The 15,738-nt window shown below is 36.9% G+C and overlaps 1 protein-coding gene and 1 long non-coding RNA gene across 6 annotated transcripts in view; one reads left to right on the top strand and one right to left on the bottom strand.

Moving 5' to 3' along the window:
* dlgap4b (discs, large (Drosophila) homolog-associated protein 4b) overlaps positions 1–15,738 on the top strand; it is a 707,978-nt gene that overhangs the window by 618,228 nt on the left and 74,012 nt on the right. The window lies entirely within an intron of this gene.
* Positions 4,252–5,807, bottom strand: LOC112145527. The gene is made up of 3 exons (XR_002919089.2): positions 5,571–5,807; positions 5,006–5,490; positions 4,252–4,664 (listed from the first exon to the last, which is right to left on the bottom strand). It is a non-coding gene; the product is annotated as an uncharacterized LOC112145527 (long non-coding RNA).

Here is a 15,738-nt window from a genome sequence, read left to right as displayed (position 1 = left end):
TATAATATATACTGTATATTAGTAACACTATGCTATTCTTCAATACTATCTTACATTCAAGGACTACAGTACTGAAGCCAGCTCATTTGACCTTACAAATATTGTAAGACACTATTAGAAATAATTTACTTTTTTTGGCTAAAATGTTTTACCAAAAAGCAGTTTGCCTTAATAAAAGAGTAGAAACTTATTTTATCCACAACTGCCTCTTTGCATTTAAGACAGTTGCAGAATAAAAGTTCATTATTCCAAAATAAGCTGAATCAAGATAGTATACCATTGTACTGTTTTCTTGACCTGTAGAAATCTCTTATGGTGTGGTGCTCTACTAATCTACCAGAGGGAATAAAGGGTTTAAATTAAACCCCACAGCTGCCACGCCGTGCTAACTTTAGCATTATCAACATGTCATTTCTGCTGAGCTTTTTAAATAAAGAAGCTTATCAAACAGTGCACAGCTAACATATTACATCACTTTGTGCTAGTTTGAAAAGGCATTAATTCTGGATATGGAGAAGCTCTTTGACAAATATAATCAACCGGCACATTTGCAAAGAAGAGACTGCGTGGCCGTGCGCTCGGGTTTCTGTTCGGGGCTCGCTTTCTGCAATAACGCTAATGCAATTAAATGGTAAACAGAAGCAGGGAAGGCTGGGAGGAGATGGGATTAAGGCAGTGCCAACTGCTAAAGCTCTGGCATCATCAACACATCAGTTCAGGATGTCATCGTGTCAGGCCATGTGAAAAGCTTCATTAAAACGCTCTGTCTGCAGCATCCTTCTGAAAACTCGCCTCGTTCTCAGCGTTTGACTCGGAGATGCTCTGAATGCCAGTTTTTATCTTGGTTGCTGCCTTTTTCTTTTTGCAAATAAAATTCTTATCATCCATATTTCTGCTGTTCTATTTCTGCCTGTTTTACCTTAAAACCAACATTTGACGTTTGTCGTGTAACCAGCTAAAGTGGTCGATGTCATCATCACGGCGGGCTCGAGCCTTTCCAGATCCGGCCGTGTGACTCTGTCTGGTTTGGGGTTTAGCATCACCTGCTGTCTGCTCTAAATCTGGAACACAAAGGGGCGGATGAATGAAAGTGGATGGTAAAACTGTGAGGAATTGAACATGTCGTTGTTTATTTCGTTTTTATTTATTATTATTCTCTGAGCTACAGTTGACCGTGACCTCCGGTGGTCTGTTGCAAAAGAGCAGAAAAGCACATCTGGGGTTTATACGTCTGTGCACGTCTGTGTGTGCTTGTTGAGCATCCCATCTGGGCAGGAAAATATAAATAAATAAAAGCGGACTAAAGCCTGGAGCAGACGGCAGGAGAAGGCTGTTGCTCATCTCTATAAAAGGAGACGCAAATGTTGAAGAAAACATGAAATAGCTGAAAATATTCACAGAATCGTCTTTTAAATGAGCTTTTCAAGTCAGAGAAAAGTGTCTAGTTCTGTGTAGAAGAGTAGAAACAGCACAGAAGACTGGTTTAGCTCCCAAATTAAGCCACACCTCCTCCTCTCAAATGCGGAGCTCCTCCCATTGAATGTTTCATTAAAATATCACCAAATGCGTATTAAACTTTGATCACACAGGCTGCACTCTACTATGAAATTTCAGTGCATTTGTTCTCTGAAGTTGTAAGGCTTTTTAGGCCACGTTTGGAATAAATTTGTGCATTCATGCGGTGAATGAGGTTAAGGTTGAAAAGAGGATATAAATGATAGATGATGGAGCTTGAAATTCACCTCTGCGTGACTTTTCCCATTATTTTTTTCAATTCTTGTCTTAAAATCATCAGATTTGTTTTAGTTTCCTGTTTTAACTCTAGATCAACAAAGGCAGCAACAGGTCACATTATAAAATACTATAAATATAACCCTAAAACTGACCTGAGCAGCCTCATACGCAATAAAATGTGGTCTGTTTGAAAACTAGAGTCTTTTTAATTATTATTTTTAATTATTGTGAACTGATGAAACAAAAAATAAGCATCATTAACAGACGTATCGTTCTTTGGATGAAGTTTAATGGTGTTTTCCCCATTTTTCAGTAGAATAAAAAACTATTTTTAAAGAAATACATGAAATAAACACTGAAAAGAATCAATTATGCACATTTTAATGGACTTTTATATATATTATCTCTTAAATGGAAGAGTCTTTAGCCTTGATTCCAGTAAGCAGTCCGTTCTGGTCCGGTAAGGAGTGGTACGATATGGTTCAGTTAATTCTGGCGAGTGTTTCCACTCCCACTGAGCGGTTTGTTTTCACGCTGCATGCTTGGTGTAGACTGCTAGCATGTCATTGTAATGCAACAGTTAGAAAAGCAACATCAATGAGGTCATCCAGCAGCTCGTCTTTGTCTTGCTTCACTTTTTGTACATCGAGCATGACTGGAATTTAATGTTGTTGCGGGCGGCTAACGAGAATACCGTCATAAAAAGGAAAACGGAATTGCTAGCTTTGCCCTTTATCAGGGTTTTCTAACGTCATCATCACTTTTGGCCATTCAGCGGGTGGAAACAGTGGCTCCGACCCCAACCGTCCCGTTCTATTTTTCTTTGGACCTACAACAGATGGAGACCCTCAATTGTTGTGTTAATGGGTTCAATGTACAATGCAGACGCTCAAAACTCTGGACCACTCAGTGGAAACGAGGCTTAATGATGATGTTTGATGAGCAGAATTTGTATTATTTTGAAATTAACCACACCTCTAATTTTTATTTAAATTAATGAAACTTTAGCTGCCTTTTACATTGACTATGGAATTGTGCAAATTGTATATGCGATAAAAAGTTTGCCTAATGGAAACACAACTAAAAATGTTCACCTATCCAAAAAGAAAATCTGAAGGAGATGGTTTTTGGGGTGTATCGAAATTAACGGATTTTGCAAAACTGTGATGGAAATACTTTTTTTTATCTGGATGATTCCCATGAAAAAACAACTGGATATCACGCTTATCAGGGCACCACAAGAGGTTCCACAGCATCACAGCTCATCAAAAGTTGAGCGTGTATGCAGAATTGTTGGAGCCACAGCTCCTCTGTCATATCACCAACCACGATTTCCTAAAATCTCTTGGTCCGTAGCCGCTCCACGGCCTGAGTAAGACGCAGACGTCTCCTTTGATAGATGATGATGAGCGGAAGTGCCGTGACAGAAATGTGAATGTGTCTGCTGTTAATCAAAGTATCGTTGTGAATGACTTATAGTGTGAGTTAGTTTGTGTTTATTTTATCATTTAACAGAAACAGTGTCATTGAGAATTTGTGTTTTTTTGGCATTTCTAGAATTTTGATAAAGTTTTGGGCACATGTGAAATGGAAACGCAACTAGTGAGTTAATAAACCCTATAGAAGATGATCTGAGGATTATTTTTATGGCCTTTTATTTTTAACAGAATAAAATCTGTTTTCTTTTTTTTTCTTGTTGTTTATCCACTACTAAGCACAATATATGATGTATGGAAGGATAAACAGTGATGACTGATTTTAGAAATGTTTAACTTCGTGAAGAACAGATATTGATTTAGATATTTTAAAGTTTACATAGTCAATATGTTTATTCCACCTCAATCTTTCTTCCTGTATCACACTAATTAAAACACCCTCATTAATCATAATTAGAGTTGGTTGTTATTCCAAACTCAGTTTTATTTAAATGTAATGTCAACTTATTCAAATCAAACCGACTCTAAAATTTGGAAAGTTATTTTTCAGATGCATCCAGAATATCTCCACAACAAAAAATAATTTCATCATCTGCAAATAAAATCTCAGCTCACTTTACCTGGAACTCTGGTGATTCAGGGACAGTTTTAGTGCAAACAGACAATTCTAAACGCTTAAGGGCGAAAGTGACTCAAGCACCGTGGTTTTTAAGTAGAAAAAGGAAATTGAGGTTGTAAAATCACAAAATAAATCAGAATGTAAACTCAAGATCCAAGATGAGAAAGTTGTGAAACTTTTTGTCAGAACTGTAATATTAAAAATTAAAGCTCTAATGGAATTTACTGCAAGTTATATTTACTGTTCATTCTCGTTTTTCTTTGTGTTTTTTGCATTTTTTGGTTTTCACACCTATATTGTGTAAATTGTCACCGTCCTTGTTTTATAGCCCGTGTTTGTCGGTCGGAGGCAAACTTCTGATCATTGAATTCTTCTTCAAAGGCCTTTGCAGCAAAAATGTTTCTAATTTAAGCTCCTGGTTTCTGCTAATTTAGCCTGACGTGTTTTTTTCAAAGGTTTCCCGGTCCGTTCTGCACGATGCTGAAGAGAAAAAATAGGGACTTTGAAATGCTTTTACAGTTTTTAATAGCAAACTTTCAGAGTCTCATCCTTCACTCTGGAATTCTAAAAATAATAATGACAACAGCAAAAAATATTATTAATTGACACAATCAGACATATTCTATTTTCATCCACTGGTGTTCATTTCTCCTCTCTGAGGTTTTGATGTTTTCTTGTCTTATTCTGTCGGGATTTGGACTCTTTTGGTTCCGTTTCCTTTAGTTTTCATTCGGTCAGGTTCTGCAGATCCCATAATTCCACGCTCCATCGAAGTTTGTTGCTGCTCAGCTGTTTCTGTTGTCAGGTTGCCAGGTCCTACTGGTCACATGATGATCCAAACGTTGTCGTGATACAACTTCATCTTGATGGTCATCCTGAAACAACACATTTGATGACTCTTCATTTGCATGTTTTGCTGACTTTCAGGAAAGTTGGTGAAACTCATTGAAGAATGAACTTCTTATCTATAACTTCTATATCAAAAATAGGTCATTAGGTTGAAAGGTTTGTCACATTTCCAGATATGAAGGACAGTAAAAATGAAAAGTTTCATTTAAAAGTCAGAAAATGTTCATTATTTTACACAAATTAAGTTTTTTTTAGGCAGAATATCCTAAAAAGTTCATCTGTACATTTTGATTATATAAATGAAAATGAATGACGAATGAAAAATTGTCTTTATATCTATTTTTTGTGAAATGGAGACAATTTTTACCTTTTTGTTTTCTGTGTTCCATCGTTTTTCACAGTTCTAGGAATAACTGCCAGTTGGTGAAATCCAGAGAGGAGAATTATAGATGTTTTTAGGCGGGAAAACTTCTCACTACACACTATGTACACTTATCTATCTTGCTTAAACTTCCCAAGTTGAAACCTTCCATAGAAAAATAATATTTTAGAAAGAAAACAAAGATCTTCTCACAGTCAAAGATTTGAGAAGATTTGGAAAAACAGAACAAATTCTGTACAGGAGTCAAAGTACAGATGAGACTGAAAGTCTACAGCTAATCAGGACAGAGAACACCATGCAAAAAAAAAAGCATGCAAAATTGCCCTGAGTGGTTTGCACTCTTTCCTCCGTGTGAGAAGACCCAGGTTCAATTCCCAGCTGTAGCCCTTATAGTGTAGTGTCCGTGTTCTCCCTGTGCATGGCTTGGGTTTTTTCGGGCAATCTGACTTCCTCAACCATCCAAAAGCATGCTGATGGATGGATAGATGGATGAATGGATGGACGGATGGATGGATGGATTTTGATATTAGATGTTGGCATTCTGACTTACCTCAAGTTTCCTTCACATCCAGAGCCATCAGATAAACACTGTATGCTTGTCCCATCCCATTCTGTGCACATCCACACAGTTCTGTTAAATATGAGAGGAAGGTCAGCAGTCTGAATGAGCCTTTGGTTTCGGAGAACTCTACAAAGTCAAGGTTGAGCGGGAGCTTCAGAGGCAGCCGGTCCAGTTCAGTCACAAAGACAGAACGAAAAGAGACGACAGAGCTGTCAGTCAAAACTGCATTTTAGATTCATCTGTTCTTGATTTCAGTGAAATATTTTAATGTTATATTGAGGACTGTGCTGCAGCACACTAGGATGCCATGAAAGATTGTCAGGAAATTATGCTATTTGGCATAATTGGTCTAAAAAAACATTGTAGGACATTCAGCTTCAGGTTTCACAGCGAGCAGGTAGAGAAATGATAAACCATAAAATACTTTTGTCTTTGTGTTTATTTAGTTCATCTTCAGATAAAAATGACCACATGGTTTCCATTTTCTTTTTGCATTTTCCGTTGGTGGTCAACCTTGTATTTTGTATTGAGGAAAAATGTAATACCTTGGCTCAAAAAAGGTTTCAAATCACAGCTTTAAAGAAATATCTTTGAGTATTTTTCATGTGTTCATGAGAAAACTGTCAGGAATAAAAATGTAAGACTCTCTTCAAGATGAATAAAAACACGAACCAGTCCAGTTCAACTTCAAAACAATCTTTTGCAAAAGGGAGGCGGTGGAGAAGAGAGAACAGGTTAACAGCCTGTCTTCGTCCAACTGCTCACCGCCCCACAATGTACAATAGGCTTTTATTAACTTTGCATAGAAAACAGGAACAACACCATATTTGGAGATGGAAAGTTACTGAGCAGAGGAAAAAAGGCCTTGATTTTGAGCACAAGTTCTGACCGTCAGTGTTTATCTCAGGAGTTGTCCTTCAGCGGAGACATGCAGGATGAGGGAATAAGGAGCTGAAGCTTAAAAAGCGGTTAGAACTAGTTTAAGCAGACTTTTGCACATTATTGTGGCTAGACTCACTGCACCCCCACAAAAATATTTTCTAACAAAAACCTTGAGGTAGAGGCAGAAAAAGTGTATTTGAAAGAAAATGCACATATCACATGCTGCCATAAAACAAAAGGATCCACTGTGGAACAAGTTTCTTCTGCAAATAGAAATCAGGTTTGATCAAATGAACTGACCACAATCCAAAGTAAGGCAGCTTTACTCATACAGTAAAATAAATGTACCCCACTTCAGACCACGATGAATCCTGGTGCCAACCCAGCTACTGTTGGCATAGTGGACTGTAGTAGGAAATCCTGTAAAATCCTGTGAAGACAAATTAAAAATTTGAATTAAAGACTAAAAAAAAAAAAAAATATTGCAGCATTAACAGTTTTTTATTTATCCAAGCTCCTAATAGTTTTGCAGTGTTTGCTGCTCTGACGACGTCACTCAGTGTCAGAGAGATGAAAATGGGGTTAAAACACGATCTTAAGCTCTTTGATCAGCAATTAAGGTTCATTTTGAAGCACCAACTTTACAGCTGCAGCAAAGGCCATCAGCCTCGAGACACGAAGCAATTCCCAACAGCAGCAATTACCCACAGAAGCATCAATATCAAACGGATCGCTGACATTTGACCGGACATCAGGAGCTCTGTGAGGAGGATAGCAGACAGAGTGAAGACTGACAGGAAGCAGGAGGGACACATGAAGTAACATCTTTAAGGAATAACATTTCAAATTGAGTATGAATATTACTGGAGTGAGGTTTTCATCATTTCGATTAAAAAACTGTTAAAATGTAAGCATACCAGGTTTAAAAAAAATCATTAAAATGACAATTATTAAGTAAGATTAATAAATAATAGTAATAAGGTTTGGAAATAAAATTGTTTGACATCAAAGTCAAAATGAAGAATTTGTCATCGGAACTTCAACAAATTAAAAACAAAAACAGCTTATACATCAACATAGAGTATTGAAATTCCAAAATGAAGTTTAAATTTTGACATCAAAGATGGAATAAAGAAACAGAAAAAATAAGTTAAACTTGCTTTATTGCAATTTGACTAAAGTTCATTATCATGTTTAGTTAAGTGAAGTTATTCTTTTATAATAAGCAGACACATTATTAAAAAATGTGATGTATATTTAGAGATTATCCCTAAAAAAAGCTATTATTGAACATATGCAATAGTTTCTGCTCAGTGTAAATAAATAAAAAAAATAGGAAATACAATGAGAGGCTTAAATGTCAACTTTTTTGTAGACATTTTTACTCCAGAGCTTAAAGATCCACTCTGATGATAATGATGTTTTTGGTGTGTTTAACATGTTTTTCTGACAATAGAGGACGTATATAAACAAAATTAAGGTTAAAATTTCCTTTATAAAATACCTTTTTTTTATGTAGAAAATTATCTGGGTGGGCCACCAGCTTCCTGCTCTGAGGTCTAAGTGATGGGGAGGGGAAAGGGCGGTGGGGTTGATCCGCACCAACAGTCCTGCCCACAACTCAGAGGTAATTTTTAATGAACTTCTGCTGCCCTGCAGAAACTATGTTAGAAAATGACTTTAAAAACAAACCAAAAAATGGGTCAAAACAGCATAATCATAATTAAAAGATCACTGGGAACTCTTTGAAAACAGATCAAAAGATGATCAGAGTGGGTCTTTAGAACTATCACCTGGATATGAAGATATTTAACTGTTAATATAAATGATGTGGCCATATAACGACAGAGGTGTCAGTAATAAAAATCCTGATGTTATTGTACATTTTTACATATAAATCAGTTAAAACTGTTCCAGAAGTGATGGAGGTGTGTTCTGATCTCGATCCGAGTTGCAGCGGACTTCCCTCCTCCTGAGGAGGTAAAGATGTGAGCTTCTCAATTAGCTCGGGACGGCTTTGAGTGAGTCAGGCTCATGTAATAACGTCAAAGTGGTTAAGCCCCCGGGCGTTTTTAGAGAGCTTTCAGCTGCCACACAGCAAACACAGAGGAGGAGGAGGAGGATCCGATGAAAGCGGCAGGGAATGACACACACAGAGTGAGGAGACTTTTTTCGGCACAACTCGGAGACGGAGAGGGCGGAGGAAAGTTCCTCACATCGGGTTAAAGTGACACACGGTCACAATTAGGAAGGACAGATGGGAGAGGACGGCAGTGATCTAACAGCTGTGAGTCAGAGATGACCACGTTTCTCCTCCGGGCCTTTAACTGTGACTCTTCGAAGAGGCTTCCTGTTGTGTATGCCAGGTACACAAAGTGTTATTGATGGTCAAATAGTTTTAAAGGCCAGGAGTTGGTTCAAGTAGTTAAAGACATAAATCAAGACTATTGTCTTAGAAAGTCTTTCAGGAGGAAGTTCTTTTTATATTTTATTTTGAAATGGATCTGCTCTCCTTCACTATATGTTAACAAAGTCAAATCTACGGTGGCCCTGAAGGGTCACAACACAACACTTCAAGTTCACAACACTTTAAGGTCTCAACACAACACTTTAAGTTCACAAAACAATTCTTTATGTTACAACACAATACTTTAAGGATCACCACACAACACTTTGAGCTCTTAACACAACACACAGGGGTCACAACACAATGTTCTGTTGAAAAAAGCAACAGTTTAAAAAAAGTAATATTTTTACAAGGTATTTCGTTTGTATTTCCTGTCCGTCCCCTGAGTTGAATAAACCAAACAAAGAATAATTTCTGAACAAAATGACGTTTTCCTTTGATGTTGCATTAAATCTGATCAGAGGACAGACCTGAGAACACAACCGACAATGCCATCAAGACGTCCAGATTTTACATTTTCATCCCACACCTCCAAAAGTAAAGAAAGAAGCACTTCAATGAGAAACTGAATTTTCCCATTTGGCCGCCTTGCATCCTGCAGACTGTGAAGTATTTGATCTCGACCCAAAGCTTCATGATGCGTTAGGATTTTCCTCAGGTTTATTGAGGGAAAACCAAAAGCTTTTCCACCCTGAAACCGGAAATCCTGCTGGTAACATCTGAAGGATTGCAGAAATGAATGCAGCCCCAGCAGAGAACTTCAACAAAGAGTGTCTTATTGTAATACACTTTGATCTGACAGTTCAGCGCATGGAAATATTTTCAGAGTAGAGACGCACGTGTTTGCCTGCCTGCAGTGAGAAACATCAGGGTACAATTGAGTTTCCTCAAGATTCAGCAAAGCTTTAAATAACAGGTCAAATTTGAATAAAAGTTGCTGAGATTCTGTGGTTCTCTATTAAAATATTCTACAATAAATCAAACCTTTTCAGTGCGTAAATCATTCTGTCTGTTTACGATACTTTTTTGTAAACTAAATAGATTAGGGGTGTTTACTGGCAAGAATCTTCAATACGATGCACATTGCAATATACATCTCTCAATACAATACATATCATAATTTATCCCAGACTGTACCAGGAAAAATGTCCCCTTTTTTATAAATTGTATGACTTTAGCAGTGAGGGGTTTAGGTGAAAAACACAAACAAGGACACTTAAATTATTAAATATTGTCTTGTCCGCATTTTAAACTGATAAAAGGAAATATCGCGATAAATCACAGAATCAATAAACTAAATAAACATTTAGCAGTTAGAGCAGGTAAAGGCTACATTCAGACACGTCCTTTTCACAATATTTTCTTTAAAAAAAAAAATATATATATATATATATATGAACTTTTAAAAGCTGTTTACAATTATTTTAAAATCCTTCCTTCTCTTTTCTGCTTTGCTATAGCAAAAGTTCACGACACACATTTATTCAAATGTCATAAAGTAATGTGCTTTTCAGTAACATTTTGTATGAGCACAAAGGCAGATTTATGAATCCATGCATATTCAGGGGCCTCATTCATAAATCATAAGACATGCAGTGGAAGCTCCGCGGAGCATCAGCCTAATTTCCATTCTCATCCTGAACCATGGAGGTGGAAGCTCCCATTCTCAGAAAATGTTGCATTGAAATGATGGAGAAGCTGAAATGTAGAAAGTCTGTCCTTTGAAGGGATTTCTGCTCTGTAAATTACAAACAAAATGCTGAGCAGAATTCTGAATCAGGAGTTTGACCCGTCTCAGCTGTTCGGTGGCTCACTTCACTCTGCATGCAGGCGTTCAGATGGAGCACCGTTTTCATGAATCTCATATGATAATGGATAATACTTATCATATCAGCGAGGTCACCACAGGAGCAGTCAGTGTGCACAGTTAGTGTCATTATCAGACAGGAACTAAAGTGAAATTTCAAACCAGAGAATAACTTAAGTTATTAAATCTCTCACCATTATTTCAATTCTGAATCCTTCTTAGACTCTGTTACAGTTTGCTGTTAAGTATAAAAACAATTTAAACCTTTATTTTTATAATTTTTTTAGGGAATTTAAATATTTTAAAACTAGCTTAATTATCAGTTTTGGACTGAAAGGTCCAGATTGTTTTTGCAATTCCTCTCTCTCAAAGCCGTGTGACTCTGACGCTACATACGATTTACACATAATGCACAGATGAAAATGAGTCACATGTGTCAAAGTCCATTTTATTCTATTGTTATTAATGACCCGATGTTATCTCACGCTCATTTCTAACTTGTAAAATTTTGACAAAATATATTTTTATGGAGAGTAAAATATTGAAGGTTATTTAAGGTTTAAGTTGATTTATTCTGGAATAATATCCCAATCTTTTTATTATTCATAATTATGTTAAAAAGTTTTACAGTTTTAAAAATTGTCATTCTGCTAGTTTTTTGGACTATTTTGGTATTTACTAAGATTTTTTAGGCTATTTTGGAGTTTAGCTAATATTTCAGCTACATGCTAGCTGTTTTGGATAACCTAAGTTTGTTTGTTTTTTTTAATTATTTGTTGGCTAACTTGCTATTTAGCTAATATTTTAGCTGGCTATCAGCTTCAGTGTTTTTAGCTATCAATTTCAGCATCTTCAGCAGCCAAATTCAGCTTACAGCATTCACAAATGTTTTATAATTACTTTTTCATTATTTTTACAATTAGCATCAGGATGCACATCATATATAAAGTACATTTTTACAAGTTCACACACAGTTTTGGTGACATCCCATAAAAAAAAAAAATATTTATTTATATATATATATATATATTTTTTTTTTCAAGGTGAGCCCCAAATCTCCTAACAATCTTATCATTTAGAGGATGCTTCTGAATTAAATCATGGTTACAAATTCTTGTTACATCATGCCTTAAAATTGCATCATTATTTGTGTCTCTGCATTTTCATTTTGGGTGTTTTTAAACCCAGTTTCAGTTTCTGGCAATAAATGTCCCAGTAAACCTCCGTGTCACTCAAACAGGCTGTAAAATATCAGCGTTTTCATAGTTTCCATTTCATCAGCATTAATTTGAGGCAGAAATGTGGACAAATGAATGCAGCTGTTAACAGAGAATCTTCCTTTTTTAATCATCAAGCCAAAACACCTGATATCAATTACTCCATTATGACAATTTCCAGCATGAACAGATGGTGGAGTGTTGGAGAAGAAACACCTGCACGAGACCACGTGCAGCCGCTGCACGACTGATCTACGGGGAGCATTTACACACAATTATCCCGAGGACGGCTGAATTGAAACCAATCTGTACTTAGCCTGGATTCCTTTGTGTTTGTTCTTTTTTTTACCACATCATGGTTTACTGGAGCTGTTAATTTCCTCAGCGTAATCTCCATGAAAATGGAATCGGAAATATAGCGTCCCGCACTGATGGTCAGATTATTGTGTTGAAAGCAGGATTTTCCAATGCAAATGTTTATTTTTGCAAGCCTGTTTAGGGTTAAAACAGCATGAAGTTCTGATTCTGAGCTATTCTCTTGAGGGGTCCGGAGATCTGAATGCACACAACTTACAGAGGAGTAAAAGCTGAAATAAGGGGCACATTTTAGTCTGATTTAAAACCTGCAATGTGGTAGATAAAGGCCCACAAACCTACAGGCTGTGGTGGTCGTCAGCTTTCTGCCATCAGTGCTCCTTTTTTATCCTTCCACATCCCACAGGCCTTACAGTAAGACTGGATTTGCCCTACTTTGCAGCCGGCTTGTCCTCCCTCTTTGTTTGTCTGTTAAATGTGACGCACCGGCTGTCTTTTCACCAGAGGTATCCGACAGCACAACCAGTGGCTGAGGAGCCACAGCTCTGCACACATCCATCTTGCTTCTGTGAAATTCGATTCCATCCTCCTGTGCGAGCGTCCCTGCTGCTTCTCGGCTGGTCAGGTGCTGCGAGCGCATCATTTGTTTCATTCCCTTCCCCCCCAAACTCTTGTGTGCTTCATTTTTCCTTTTTTAACTCACGTAGGACACCGGGATTGAGTCCAACAACCTCTCAGGTTCTGCTTTTTGCCATCAGCACCTGCTCTGAATGAACAAATAAGAGATGGTGGCGCAGCCAGGTCATCAGCTGTTTCCCAGACAGCAGCAATGGCATCACGGGAGAAGCTATGTGTATCAACAGGCTGTAATTGAATACGGCTTATTCAGTTACACATATGAATCTATGTCTCCTACTGGGGCTTTGGAAACTGTCTCCTGAGGTTCTGAGGTTGGGTCTACCATAAAGAAAGCAAAGAGCTTAATAACAGTAATGGCACTTTAATGGTCGCTACCTGTCGGCCTAATTGAAAACTGAAGCTATCATGTTGCATCTCAGTGCTCCGGGTAAGCAGCGCACATTCTTTCTGGTGAAGTTTCTGTCACGCAGACCCCCAAACCACATGAGAAATAACCTGGTTTGCTGCCAGGCTGCACATCCACACGGAGGCTTGATGTCAGCGTCGGAGTGTGTCACTGATTACTGAAGGTTTTACTCAATCTGTTGGAGTAGTTATCGGTTCTAATCATTTTTCAGTCTCAGACAGGTACAATCAAACTCCGATTGAATGAAGAAAAGCCCGTAAAGCCGACCGCTGTCTGCCTCTTTAAGAGTGTAATGAAGATGAATCTGCTGTCAGCCTGAGTCACTCAGGTCTTTGGACCAATTTCAGGATATTTAAATAACTATAATTCTCCTGAAATTCATTTTAATCAGTCTGAGTTTATGGTAAACAACTTTATAGGAGAAAAATATTAAGTTTATGGGTAAAAGAGGCTTAGACTCCTGCAGCCTATTTACCTGAAAAACAAATGAGCAAATAGACAAGTGGAAAGATACGACGGACGGACAGACACCAAAGACACAAACGAAAGGTATGAAGATACAAAAGAGAGACACGAAAGATAAAAATACAGAAGTCAGAAACAAAAGGTATGAAAGACAGACGAAAGAAAGATATAAAAGACAGAAAGTCACCAGAGGCATGAAAGAAAGATACAAAACATACAAGAGAAAGATACGAAAGAAACAAAAGAAATACAAACAAAAGATAGATAGATAGATAGATAGATAGATAGATAGATAGATAGATAGATAGATAGATAGATAGATAGATAGATAGATAGATAGATAGATAGATAGATAGATAGATAGATAGATAGATAGATAGATGGATAGATAGACAGACACGCATAATGACATCACAGTGGCAGAAATTTGTCAAAAACACAAATGGTGCTCAAAAAAACAAATTCTAAATCCACTCATGACACCAAAACATACGTGTCGCAGATATCCAAAGAAAGTTTTGAAGTTATTATGGGATGGCCACAGGACCTTTGGCTTGACGGCCATTTTGTGCCAAAGTGTGAAATTCGACGATATTCAAATTCTGTTGCATTATGGAAAACGAAAAATGTTGTTTAGCAGTTTTTTTTATGAATTTCACACACATGACACTAGCTTAAGTGTACAACCACAACCAAAGTTTCACTGACCTTTGACCTCGGGAAGGGCCTGCCATCTTGAATTTTCTCACAAAAAATTTCCTTTAGTAAAGATACAAATTAAATCTTCTCTAAAGGAATTCCATCTATCCCCTCCTAACTCCACGAGCATCATTGGGAAGCTACTCGCGTAAAATGTTGAATTGAGAAGTTTTAGATTTTTTTAATGGCGTTAGGTTGGCATGCTTTTAAAGTAGCATTTTCCTGGTGCTCCCATATTTTACCAAAAGATTGTGAAAGATTTAAGACACAAATCCATGGTTCAAGCTGATGCAACTACAGTAAGAATGTGGGCGTGGTTAACGAATAACCTCAGTTGCCAAGGAAATCCAAAGATTTACTTTTCCAGATTCTTCTAAAAATGACATAAATCTGTTTGTCAACCCCAGGCGGCCAAAAAATAACATGGTTGCTATGGAGATAAAAACCTACAGTAATGTTGCCATTTTGAAAAGTATATATATATATATATATATATTTTTATCTATTTATTACACGTAGCTCTGACCAGGGTAGGGGCAGAAGGCGAGGCTGGTGGGCATGTAGCAGCCGCTCAGCCAGTGAGAGCATGTCAGGAGGGGACGGAGATTTGTTTTGTTGTTGTCATATGTCAAACAAAAACAAAAAAAATACTTATTTCTCTGTGCATCATTAATTAGTTAAAATGACAACTAAAAATACATGAAAAATGCATAATTTGATTATAACCAATTGCAGCTAAATAAAAAGTGTATCAGTTATCAAAACAAGCAAATGCAATCAGATTGAGCATTACCATTGGTCAAACTAAAATAAATACTGATAAACATTCCTTAAAAAAAGTCACAAATAAACATCCACCATTGCAGAGTTCCACTAAACACATTTTTAACATTTTTTTTGCAATGTGTAACCCTTTCATGCATGGAGGTCACTACAGTGCACAGGCTTTATACCAAATATACAATATATACCATAAGATACAAAGCAAAGAGAGGATTCTCCATTCAGAAAAAAACAGTTCAGATTTGATGGGATGCTAGATCTTATGATGACTTACGCTAAATCCACGAGTGCGACTTTTGCTAGACTATTCTCAATTCAGAAACATTGTCCATAACCATTTATGAATTAAGCTATAGAGACAGAGGAACCACCATTACAATATGATTCCATATTTTAAGTTAGGTACAGTTATTCATACAAATTACCATAAAATTACATAGATCTTTTTAAAAGTTCAAAATTCCTGAAGTACACTTGAGTGAACAGGTAAATATATCTTTGTAGAATTAAAATATATCTTTTTTTTTTTTTTTTAC

The sequence above is a fragment of the Oryzias melastigma genome, linkage group LG5, assembly GCF_002922805.2.
Source record: "Oryzias melastigma strain HK-1 linkage group LG5, ASM292280v2, whole genome shotgun sequence".
NCBI classification, from domain to species: Eukaryota; Metazoa; Chordata; class Actinopteri; order Beloniformes; family Adrianichthyidae; genus Oryzias; species Oryzias melastigma.
Note: the sequence above shows the minus strand (reverse complement) of the source record. Positions and strands in the feature narration are given on the sequence as shown.